The 11623-nt window shown below is 43.7% G+C and overlaps 1 long non-coding RNA gene across 1 annotated transcript in view; it reads left to right on the plus strand.

Annotated features, from left to right (window-relative positions):
* LOC135975928 (uncharacterized) overlaps positions 1–11021 on the plus strand; it is a 32481-nt gene extending 21460 nt beyond the window's left edge. Inside the window, exon 2 of the long non-coding RNA XR_010593138.1 lies at positions 10444–11021. This is a non-coding gene — a long non-coding RNA (uncharacterized LOC135975928). The remainder of the gene's footprint in view (positions 1–10443) is intronic.
* The last annotated feature ends 602 nt before the right edge of the window (positions 11022–11623 follow it).

Here is an 11623-nt window from a genome sequence, read left to right on the forward strand (position 1 = left end):
GGTGCGGTGGAGGGAAAAGTGAGGGGCACGTTAAATAAACATTTGTTTGTTGGACTATATTTTAGTGACTTTGCTCCAGAATGCTAGATTTGTGACTGGGAATGGAAACTTATATAAATACGTTTCCTAGTAGGCCAAGATTTTTAAAATGTATTATTTGCCAAGATTGTTATCTCACGTCGTTGCTATCTTGAGAGATCATTATGTTGGGGAAACAACAAAGAGTCTGGTGGCACCTTAAAGACTAACAGATTTATTTGGGCATAAGCTTTCGTGAGTAAAAACCTCACTTCTTCGGATGCAGTGAGGTTTTTACTCACGAAAGCTTATGCCCAAATAAATCTGTTAGTCTTTAAGGTGCCACCAGACTCTTTGTTGTTTTTGTAGATACAGACTAACACGGCTACCCCCTGATACTTGACATTATGTTGGGGAGTTTCTGTACTAAACATTTTTATTATTATAATTAATTTTTACATAAGAATGGTCAAACTGGGTCAGACCAATGGTCCATATAGCCCAGTATCCTGTCTTCTGACAGTGATCAATGCCAGGTGCTTCAGAGGGAATGAACAGAACAGGTAATCATCAAGTGATCCATCCCCTGTTGCCCATTCCCAGCTTCTGGCAAACAGGCTAGGGACACTCAGAGCATGGTGTTGCATCCCTCCCCATCCTGGCTAATAGTCACTGATGGACCTATTCTCCAAGAATTTATCTAGTTCTTTTTTTTAACCCTGTTATAGTTTTGGTCTTCACAGCATCCCCTGGCAAGGAGTTCCACGGATTGACTTATGTTGTGTGAAGTAGTACTTCCTTTTGTTTTTTTAAAACCCGCTGCCTATTAATTTCATTGGGTGACTGATAGTTCTTGTGTTATGTGAAGGATTAAATAACATTTCCTTATTCACTTTCTTCACACCAGTCAAGATTTTATAGACCTCTATCATATCCCCCCTTAGTCGTCTCTTTTCTAAACTGAAAATTCCCAGTCATTTTAATCTCTCTTCCTGTTTCATACCCCAAATCATTTTAGTTGCCCATCTCTGTACCTTTTCCAATTCCAATATATCTTTTTGGGGGATGGGGTGACCAGATCTGCACACAGTATTCAAGGTGTGCATGTACCATGGATTTACATAGAGGCAATATGATATTTTCTGTCTTATTACCTATCCCTTTCTTAATGATTCCCAACATTTTGTTTGCTTTTTTGACTGCCGCTGCACATTGAGTGGATGTTTTCAGAGAACTATCCCGAATGACTCCAAGTTCTCTTGGAAAATTTGCATACATGGCTGATGAATGCACCGATGCAAATGGGCATCAAGTATTAAGTCATTGTGTACGTTATCTTGATGTCAGGGGTAGGCCAGTAGATGCATTTCTAGATGTTCAAGTTATAGAAGACACATTGGCCACATCTGTGACAACCCACATCTTAGAAGAGTTAAATGCTTGTCAATTGGACCCCAAACAGATGGCTTGCATTTGATGGAGCTGCAAACTTCTCCGGAAGACATGGTAGAGTACAAGCTTTGCTCAGAGAAAAGTGTAACCCTAATCTCTCCTATACACACTGCAGAGGCCATCTACTCCAACTAGCACTAGTACGAGCTGCAGAATCTTCAAAAGACATTTAAAAAGCCATACATTTAATGTCTTCGTTATATTCTTTTTTCAGCAAGAGTCCAAAAAGACTGAATATCTTGGAAAATATAGAAGATACACTGGGACTGAAGTTCAAATTAGTCCAACCTGGGAAAACCCGCTGGCTTTCTCATGAGCAATCCTTGGCTGTTGTCTTAAAATTACTCCAGCCATTATTACTGGCTTTGGAAAGTATCTACCAAGATGGGATGGATCTAAGTAGTGAGGCTGGTGGATTACTTTTGCTATTATGTTCAGAGAAGACTATTGCCATTCTCTCTCTTGTAAGTCTACTCTTGAAACCACTTGGGTCATTAAACAATGCCATCCAGGCATCTCTACAACAGTAGTAGATCTTTGTCCAGCAATAGAAGCTACATTTGGATCAATCAGATCTATCCATTGAAAAAGTACTGGAAGAAGCAAAGACTTCAGTCCAGAAGTTGACTAATGAAGGCATTTATATTGAATCCTTAAGTGAAGAGGACAAGAAGTGTTTGTTAAGATAACTGAAAAAGTACACAGACTTGATTCTTTAAAATCTACAACAGCGACTTCTAGATTCTACTCAACCTCTACGTAGGTTTTACAGATGCCTGTCCTATAAAACATTAACAGTTGAGTGGAATGAGGCACTACCAGCAATGGGGCTGCCGTGTGATTAGGACAGAACTGAGAATTTGAACACAGAGTGGAATATCATACGACGAATGAATGAATGATTTGACTTCAACTTCTTTTTTATCATCACTAGTGGCTCGACCCGATCTTTGTATTCTATTTCCTGGGATGAAAGAAGTAGGAATTCATCTCTTGCTACTCCCAGTCACAACAGCTACAGTTGAGCGTTTTTTTTAATCATTGAATAGAATTTTGTGCTCTGAAAGAAGTTGCCTTCTGCCTGATCATGTGAATGAACTAATGAGCATATCAACTGAAAGAATGGAAGTACCGGACACACGAGAAGCCACCAAAGATGAACGCATTGCATTCAAGAAGTTCATTAACAGAGTTGTGCAAAATTATAACAAGAAACCAAGAAGGATGTAGATGCAGTGCTTCATAGAAGGCTTGAGTAGCCAACTTTAATTTGTGTGATGATTTTAAAACATGAGTTAAATCTAATAAAATGGTCATGAAACATTTTTCAGTTTTTACTATGGTGCCATACAGCACGCCTTCACCCCTCACCCCTCATCGGCCCTGACAACCCCCGCCCCCTTGTAAATTCAAACATCCCCCCCCCATTTCAATTCCTGGGGAAGCCACTGGACTTCAGCCTCCCCCCTGGGGCTTTTAGCACAAGATTCCTTCTTGCTGCTAACAAACCCTGGGACAGAGTCTGCCACATCGAAGAAATCGTTCCCCAATAGAAATGGTGCAAAATTGTGTGCCACTGCTGCAACAGTTACTTCAGCCTGCAAATCACCAGTTTCCATGTGCACCTTAGCTAAAGGTGCAAGGACTTCGCAATCTCCCACCAATTCTAATTGTACCATTTTTCCTGGTAACAAATCTCTCTCCTGGATCAGGTCTCTCCTGGCCACAGAAATTTCTGCAGCCGTGTCCCTTAAACCTTGGAGCACTTTGCCATTAAGTTTAACAGCATGCATATGCTCACTGCTTGGTTGTGTAGACGCAACCGTTACAAATCCTGTGTGGTAAGAGGCAGTAGCCTGAAATACCCCTGTGCTCTGAGAAACGGCAGCTTCATGTGTTACCTGCTGCTTGTTCCCACTCAGCCAAGTGCATTTATTCCTCAGGTGCTCAGTGGATTTACAATGATAGCACCTTTGGGGCTCCTGTGCTTCTACAGGAAATTTGGGAAGAGTAACAGGGGAATGAGGAGGTGAACACCCCACCTCCTTTTTCGCAGGGGTAAAATGGTGATTCTGCTTTCCACCAACTCTGTACCCCTCTGCCAGTGGTTTATGTTTAATTGCAGCTTGTGACTGCTCGTAAGAGACTGCAAACCCAGCTAATGCCCCCACTGCATTCACCTTTTTGTCCCACAAATACTGTTTTATATCACTGCACATATTCAGGAACTGTTCCTGAGTAACCAAATCACACATTTCTTCAAAGTTTGTAATACCTTTTTCCCCTCACCCACTTGTCTAACAAATCTTTCATTTCATTTACATAAACCACATTACTCAATGCAGATCCCCTCTTAAGACTCCTGAATCTAACCCTGTAGGTTTCAGGTGTAATCTGAAAATGTTTCAAAACCAGTTCCTTAAATTTACCATAGTTTGAAGCATCAGCAATAGGCATCTTATTAAATATGTCCAGAGCTCTCCCAGTCAATTTTGCAACTAAAGTAGTCATTTCTTGATCTTCAGGAATCACATGGAGAGTACACAGTCTCTCAAAGGTGATGAAATATTCCACAATATCACTGGATTCATCATACTGCGGGCATAATCGCTCCCATTTATGCATTTTTGGGGAAGTGGAGCCAGCTGCTGAAGGGTTTTGTCTCTTCCACTCTGTAACAGCCAGTTCATGCTTCTGGGTCTCAGTTTGGGCCTGTATTTCTCTGTCTTTTAATTCCAGGGCTAGCTGCCTCTCTTGAGTAGCTTATTGGGCTAACCTCTGGGCTTCCATGGCTCTTTCGTGAGCAGCTTTTTGTGTTTCAATTTGAGCCTGAGTCGGAGCCTCCATGGTTTCCCTGGCCGCAGCTACTTCTTTGAGCCTCGTTTCTCTCTGCCAAATTTGAAACTTGGGGTCCTTTGCCTTTTCTTCTGCTTCCAGTCTGGCCAGCTCTAGTTTTGTAGCTGCCTCACTAGTAGCCATTTTCCTGCTTTCTTGTGCTTATTTCCCTAACCCAAAATAAACAAACAGAAAATAACAAACCAGTAACCACTTTGTCTGTTCTCCAGCCACCACACTTAAAACTCACTTAAAATCACTACCAGTGTCTCAAAGCAATCAGCTGTGCATATCTCTCTATGTATTAATCTGTATTAATCACTTATTCTGGGTAAATTAATAAACAAAAATGATTTTATTAAGTATAAAAAGTAGGATTTAAGTAGTTTCAAGTAATAACAGATAGAACAAAGTAAGTTACCAAGCAAAATAAAACAAAATACGCAAGACTAACTTAATACACTAAGGATCCAGTTCAGTGGTTCTTAAACTTTTGTACTGGTGACCCCTTTCACATAGCAAGCCTCTAGATGCAACCCCCCCTTATAAATTAAAAGCACTTTTTTAATATATATTTAAACACGTTATAAATGCTGGAGGTGAAGTGGGGTTTGGAGTGGAGGCTGACAGCTCACGACCCCCCAGGTCATAACCTTGCGACCCCCTGAGGGGTCCCAACCCCCAGTTTGAGAACCCCTGATCTAGTTACAAATACTAATGTCTCACCCTAGATGTTATCTCAGGTACAATCCTTTTCAGACCAACATTGTAGTTTATGGCCTGGGTCCAGCAATCACTCCCACCCCTGTAGTTACAGTCCTTTGTTCCAGTTTCTTTCAGGCATCTCTTCGGGGGGGAGAGACCATCTCTGAGCTAACTGAAGACAAAATGGAGGGGCTGCCAGGGCCTTTTATATTCCCTCTCTTGTGGCAGAAACCCCTTTGTTCTTCTGTGCAAAATCACAGCAACAAGATGGAGTTTGTAGCCACCTGGGCAAGTCACGTGTCCATGAATGATTCAGCTTTTTGCAGGCCGACGCCATGGTTTACATGTTAGTTTGAATGTTCCCAGGAAAGCTCAGATGCGGATTGGCATCTGCCAAAGTCCATTGTTAGTTAAGTACTCCCAATTACTTGAATAGCCCCTTCGCAATATATTGGCCAAACCTCCCTTATGTGTTTCCTGCAGAGAACACTTCAAATACAAACAGAGCCAATGCTCATAACTTCAGATATCAAATTGATACATGCATACAAATAGGATGAATATGTTCAGTAGATCATAACCTTTGTAAAGATGTCACATGGCATATTGCACATAAAGCATATTCCAGTTATGTCATATTTACACTCATAAGCATATTTCCATAAACACAGAGTGCAACGTCACAGAGTGCAATATAAGAGCCTTCACAGAACACAACAAAAATAATTGTGCTTCAATATTAAGACCCCTAATCAGCTGCAAGTTATAGATTTGACTGACTTTGGTAAAATTCATTCATGAGGCTTTATATCTAAATGGGCAGTCACCTTCGTAGAATCCTCTTGAGAATATATAAGGATTATTTTTAGAACTAATATGATTAAATTCAGTTTATCATTTAATTCTAATCCAAAACTGATGCTAACTTGTTGATTTAACCTTGATTTCAGAGTTATATTTCTTTACTCAGCTTAACATTAGTAAGAATAGCTTCACTTTGGTGACTTGAGTACAGGGGACTGGACTAGATGACCTCTTGAGGTCCCTTCCAGTCCTACGAGTCTATGATTATATGACTTTTCTTGACTTTATTTTTTGTTTGTTTAAATGTTTTATTAAACTTATAAAATTCATATTGAATCATGTTTCTTTTAATAAGCAACATGAGTCCAGAATCTTTTAGGACCTTTGTGGACATCAACCGGTCAGTCTAAAAGCTTGACCTGTTCTCCCTGATCAATCCATGGCTCTCACATCAGATGCGTCTTATAAAGCTGAAGAAGCTGCCAGTCCTGTGCTAACTCACAATTCACTTGAAAAGACACAGAAATTAAAAGAACAATCTCAATAATGATTCCAAACATTCACTTTTCCTGGCTTCATAGCAAAGAGTAGCCAGCGGAATTAATTAAAGCAACATGCAGCTACAATGCCGCAGCCGTGTCAGCAACCTGATCTGTTTGGGGAGAGCTAACCTGTGAAGAGGTGTTTACACATGTCAAACACTGACAGATGCAGTTTTAACAAGCATATTATTTTCCAGTCCTCTTGTTGTATTGACTTCAAATGGGAGCAGAAACTCAGTCTTTAAACCACTCAGTAGGAATGCCGCATTTTGCTAGCAGTCTCGGGATACTTCAGTTCATTGACGCAGAAGTCAAGGGTGCAAAGATAGCATATTTCAGCCCTGACATGTTTAATATGTCTAGCTTTGGGTATATAAATCAATATTGTCAAACAATCCTCCACAAGACACTGTATCATTGATATGTCCCCATGGGCAATATGTTCTGTTTATGGTCCCGATTCTACAGGCAGATCCCTGTGCCTGGCCAATTGGACCCGTGTATGCTCAGGGAACTTCACTGACTTTGATGGGGTTCATGTGGACGCAGAGGCCCAATTGCCTGCAATAGCTTATACGATTGGGGCCTATGATCTGCTTTAAAGAACAACAGTTGAAAAAAATATTTGTAACCGTTACGGAGCTAGCTGCATCCTCTCTGGGTGCACCCTTCAGGTTTCATGCCTAGTGCCTTCACATCTCCTGGGGTCTCTCACCATTCTCAGACCACACCCTGAGCTATAGTACCCTGTGTATTGACTATGCTCACACTGTCGCTCTGACTGCGTTTTGTACCTGGGGTTTTTCCCCTCAGGAGTCTGTGACCAGTGGATGGAATGACCAGACAGCCTTCTTAAACCAAAGTATTGTTTAATCTTAACAATGGGAACAAAGCACAACATGAGAGGGGAAAAAAATGTAACAATAATAAAACAGTCTATACCTGTGTCTATCTTACCTAGAAGCTTCTTGACTCCTGATGGACGTCTAAAAAGGCCTAACTTCTTCAGACATCCCAATGGCATCTGTGTGTGTGTCAGTTTGAACAGCTTATCAACAAATGCTTGATCTTTGGACACAAACTGTTTATAGTCCTTTTGATCAGCTGGCCCCCAGCACTGGCCAAACCAGCCTTGTAACTTGGAGACAGGATCTTCACAGTTAATAGCATTGTCTCTTAACCACCATGAACTGTTTACCAGGAGGTAGCTTACCTTGAGCTATTATTTGACTTCCTGCTCGTTTTTCCATCAATCTGCTCTTAAACTAGTCCAACATATTTATACAGTAAACATCTCGATAACCATGCTATACACAGTATTCATAAAGTTATTACACAGCAGCCCCACATCTGTCACCATACCTCGCTTCTAGGAAAAACAACAAGGAGTCTTTGTGGCACCTTAGAGACTAACAAATTTATTTGGGCATAAGCTTTTGTGGGCTAGAACCCACTTCATCAGATGCATGAAGGGAAAAATACAGGAGCAGGTATAAATACACGAAAGGATGGGGGTTGCTTTACTAAGTGTGAGGTCAGTCTAACGAGATAAATCAATTGACAGCAGGATACTAAGGGAGGAAAAATAACTTCTGAAGGGTAAGAGAGTGGCCATTACAGACAGTTGACAAGAAGGTGTGAGTAACAGTAGGGAAAAATGAGTAATGGGAAAATTAAGTTTAGGTTTTGTAATGACCCAATCACTCCCAGTCTTCTTGTCAACTGTCTGTAACGGGCCACTCTCTTACCACTTCAAAAGTTATTTTTCCTCCCTTGGTATCCTGCTTCAAAATTGGCGTTTATTTCCCGATGGGTGGGAGGAGCTGTTTGTGCTTGGTTTTGTCTGCACCTAGGAGGTCTAAGGCGATTCCTGGATATATTGTATGGTCTGTTCTGAGGCCAGTGATACTGTTGTGTGCGTGGCCTCTGGCCGTTGTCTCCTGGGAAGGGATGGGTAGATGCCCAGGGTACGCAGGGTCGCTCTTGAGTCTTTCATGGTGTGAAGGACTTCGTCGGTTTTCTTGGAAAAGAGTTTGTCTTTATCAAAGGAGAGGTCCTCTACTTTGGTCTGCAGGTCTTTGGGGATACCGGGTGCAGAGAGCCAGGAAGTTCTGCGCATAACCAGTGCAGTTGCAGTAATGCGGGCAGCTTTATCCGCCATGTCCAGAGATGCTTGTAGGGCCATTCTGGAGACCAACTGGCCCTCGACAAGGACTGACTTAAAGTCTCCTCTCCTGTGCTCTGGAATATGGGAGGTAAAAATCAAAGAGTTTATTGTAGTTATCAAAGTCATAGCTTGCAAGTAGGGTGGAATAGTTTGCAATTCTGAATTGCAGAGTAGAGGAGGTATAAACCTTGTGGCCCAAGATGTCTAGGTGTTTGAGGTCCCTGTCTTGCGGGGTGGGCCGGTAGCGTGGCTGTTTCGTCCTGTGAGTTGCTGCATCCACTACAAGAGAATTTGGTTGTGAATGGGACAATAAGAAGTCTATGTCCTTAGCAGGAACATAATATTTACGTTCTGCCTTTTTGCAAGTTGGTAAGATAGAGGGTGGGGTCTGCCAGAGTGTGTCAGCCGGTTCTAGGAGTGCTTCATTTATGAGAAGCGTGATCTTTGAGGGCACAGAGGGTTGGAGGATTTTGAGGCATTTGTGTTGTGTCTCCTGGACCTCCTCTAAAGGGATGTCTTGGCTGAGTGCCACCCTGTTGAAAAGTTCCTGGAACTGTTTGAAGTCATACACATTCTGTGGAGGTGGAGGCATGAGGGCTCCGTCTGGAGCTGATGGAGAGTTAGGAGTCGGTGAATCAGGGTATGGTCCATAGCCCACCTCTTCAGAGGGGAGTTCAGGCGCTCTAGAAGTAGACGGAGCTGGAGATAGAGGTGCAGAAGGAGCTTGTGGTCTGGTGGAAGAAGCATGAGGGCGAATGGCAGTAGGAGCTGCCCCAGGGTACCAATGAGGCCAAGGCATCAGATAAGAAAAGTTAGGTGCCGCCCATGGAGGGGCAAAGTAGGGAAACTGAGGCTGGTGGTTGTCAGCCGTGACCTGAGGTGCAAAAGGTTCCAGTGGAGGAGGAGAGGGAGATGGGGAGAACTCCGCCTGCTGCTGCATATCAGGCTCGCTGTCAGTAAAGGTAGCCAGGTCAGGTGGGGAGAGCAGCTGGTGAAAGAGTGAGCACTGTGTGTCCAGGAGCGGAGAGTTAGGCTAAGGTGCCACTGAAAGGTCATCCTGACTTAGGAACTGTTGTTCCTGTTCCCTAGGCTCTGACTCCGCTGCGTGTGGTCTGTGCTCAGAGGCGTGCACAGACTTTTGTTTGGCTTTTCCCAGTGCTGTGGGTTTCTTGGAGGCACCCTGCGGGAGGTCTGCTGCTGCTATCGGAGCGGCAGGCAGGCTCGGTGCTGACATTCTTTTCAGCACTGGGGCAGAGCGCGCTGTCAGCACCGGGTCTATTTTCTGTGCCGAGGGGACCGGTGCCGAGGAGACCTTCCTGGCACGGGAAGTTGGGTCCCTGCCTCTGTGCTGCACGGGAGCCGTGGCTGAGGTGCTGGGATGGTTGGAGGCACCTGCTTTTGGCGCTGTCAGTACTGAGGGGAAGGATCTCTCAGGAGACCCTTTACCCTTGTGAAAGTCTCTGCTTGGAGACAGTTGGGCTTCTTGCCTCTTCGCCTGAGAGGGTAAAGCCATGCTCCCAATTGGTTTGGACTTGGCCGGGGAACATGAGGGAGAGGCGGCTGCAGGGATTTCTGCATGATAAGCATTTTCAGCCGCAGGTCCCTGTCACGACGAGCCCTGGTTTTGAGGCTCGTGCAATGGACACACTTGGCAGGGATGTGTGTCTCGCCGAGGCACTTCACACAACATGAGGGTCCATTGGACCTTGGCATAGAGTCCTGACAGGAAGCACATTTCTTGAATCCTGAAGCCCCGGCATTATTGAACTAGGAATGCCGGGGGAGAGTGTCTTCGCAGGACACAAGCTTGAGGAAAAAAGTTTTTTTTTTTTTAAACTAAGTAACTATTCTAAGGGAAGGGAAACAACTGGGGTGTTACTAACTAACTATTTCTATATTCTTTGTAATTGTTTCCTTCAGAGACCAGGGAAGAGGATCAGCACTGCCCCGAGTCTCATCTTCAGCCAAGGATGGTTGAGAAGGAACTGAGGGGGGCGTGGGACGTGCGCGCTCAGGCAGACTCTAACGAGACCGCAAGACAGCAGCATCTCCAATCAATGGCGCCAGGACACACCGTCACCTGGAGTGGAGCACCCACAGGGACAGCACTCAAAGAAGAAGTCCTGTTTCCCTGAATATGGTAGAAACAAAAACACCAAGGATGTATTTCTTTGCTCAGTTAAAAACCAAATAAGCCACTCCAGCCATCCTGAGAAGCATCATCTATCTGCCTCTGGTTCTGTTCAAAATCACACTGCAACTGCAACTGCTTCTGCCCACTCAAAAAGCGTAGAAGCAACACCTAATATGGGATCTCTGGGAAAATTCCTTATAATCCTTAACTTGTGGCTGCATGGCTGACCAGGTAAACCTGGGTCATTAGGCTCACGGTACCTCTTTAATGACTTTGGGTGGTTACCTGATGGTTTTCAGCCAAAATGTTTTGACTTTCAGGTATTTTCACCAACATTTTTTTTTAATTAAATGTTGAAATTTTCCATGGGATATTGGGGGGAACATTTTCCAAACTGCTCTAATTACTGTACATAAGTGATTTGGTTGTTTTTCGTATTAGGGATTACATACTTTACAAAGTACGCTAATAGACTCTATAAAACAACAAGACGGGATTATATTAGTAAATAACTTCCCTGTAAGCAGTGTATGACCAAGAGTTAAGAGGATGTTTGACTGTAATAGATCTTCAAAAATCAGAGGGGTAGCCATGTTCGTCTGTATCCACAAAAACAACGAGGAGTCCAGTGGCACCTTAAAGACTAACAGATTTATTTGGGCATAAATTTATGCCCAAATAAATCTGTTAGTCTTTAAGGTGCCACTGGACTCCTCACTGATCTTCAGAAAGTCCCACAGAAACCTTTGGCAGTATATAGCTGACAAATAGAGTGACTTCTTAGAAGCAGGCAGATTTAAAACATTCACTGTGACCAGGGCCGCCCGGGGGGAGCAAGTGGGGCAATTTGCCCTAGGCCCCAAGCCCCACAGGGGCCCCCACGAGTGTTTTTCGGGGCCCCTGGAGCAGGGTCCTTCAGTTGCTCCAGGGGCCCCGGAAAACTCTCACGGGGCCCGGGCCCTCAGA

This window comes from Chrysemys picta, chromosome 1 (assembly GCF_011386835.1).
Source record: "Chrysemys picta bellii isolate R12L10 chromosome 1, ASM1138683v2, whole genome shotgun sequence".
NCBI classification, from domain to species: Eukaryota; Metazoa; Chordata; order Testudines; family Emydidae; genus Chrysemys; species Chrysemys picta.